Genomic DNA, 971 nt, shown 5'->3' on the forward strand with positions numbered 1-971 from the left:
AGGCCCCATCCCTGGAAACATTCAAGGCCAGGTTGGATGGGGCTCTGAGCAACCTGATCTAGTCAGCGCTGTCCCTTCCAACCCAAAACATTTTATGATTCTGTGATTCTATGTCCCTTGCGCAGCCCAGTATTTTAAATGATAAAATAGAAAAGAGGTTGAATCTTTACAAGTAAGTCTTTATCTACAAGTGTCTGTTGCTGCCTTGTTCCACAGAAGCAGCACTGGGTGACATTTCAGGGAAAAGATGGGGGAAGAAAATAGGCGTAAAGAAATGTGCCATCCTTCCCAGAGAGTCCGGGCAAAGCCCGGGACAGAACGGCTTTCCTGCACCTCCAGTTTGGCCAAACTCTCTCATAACCGACACCTCCTACTTAAATACTACAAGAAGTCATCAGAAAAGATGAGCACACAGGATTTCATTCTTAAGAAACCAATCCAGACAACAAGCAGGTGATCAGCTTGTTCACGCATAAGGGTGTTCCACAGAATTTTAGAATTATGTCAGTTTTTACTGATTCAGGCCATGGCCCTCAGTATTCCTTACATAGCACAACAAATAAAACTTTAGTAGCAGCGACAAACTGTAGTTTCACCAGCAAACTTTTATTTTGACTATAAGGCGTGTAAAAGTGTTAAAAAGAAAATAAAACAACCGATAACAGAACGAAAATATTATTTTCCATATGTAATGCATAAACATAATGAATCAAAAGAAGCAAAACCTGCCAACATTTAAATACAAATGTGAAGTGCTTTAAAAAATAGAGTCTGAAAAATGCATCAAATTCCGCAATGGAAAGAAACTCGTGTAGCAGAGAAAGCGTTTGTATGTAAAAACCAAATCACTATTACAATCAAATTCAACACTGAGGGTCAATTCAATGCAGAATCTGTGTCAGTGGACAGCTTAAGACTGTGACAGATTTTCTGCCTTCAACTGATTTGTGAATTTTAACTTAAAATACAAA

The sequence above is a fragment of the Egretta garzetta genome, unplaced genomic scaffold (genome assembly GCF_000687185.1).
Source record: "Egretta garzetta isolate BGI_Z169 unplaced genomic scaffold, ASM68718v1 scaffold55, whole genome shotgun sequence".
Taxonomy (NCBI): Eukaryota; Metazoa; Chordata; class Aves; order Pelecaniformes; family Ardeidae; genus Egretta; species Egretta garzetta.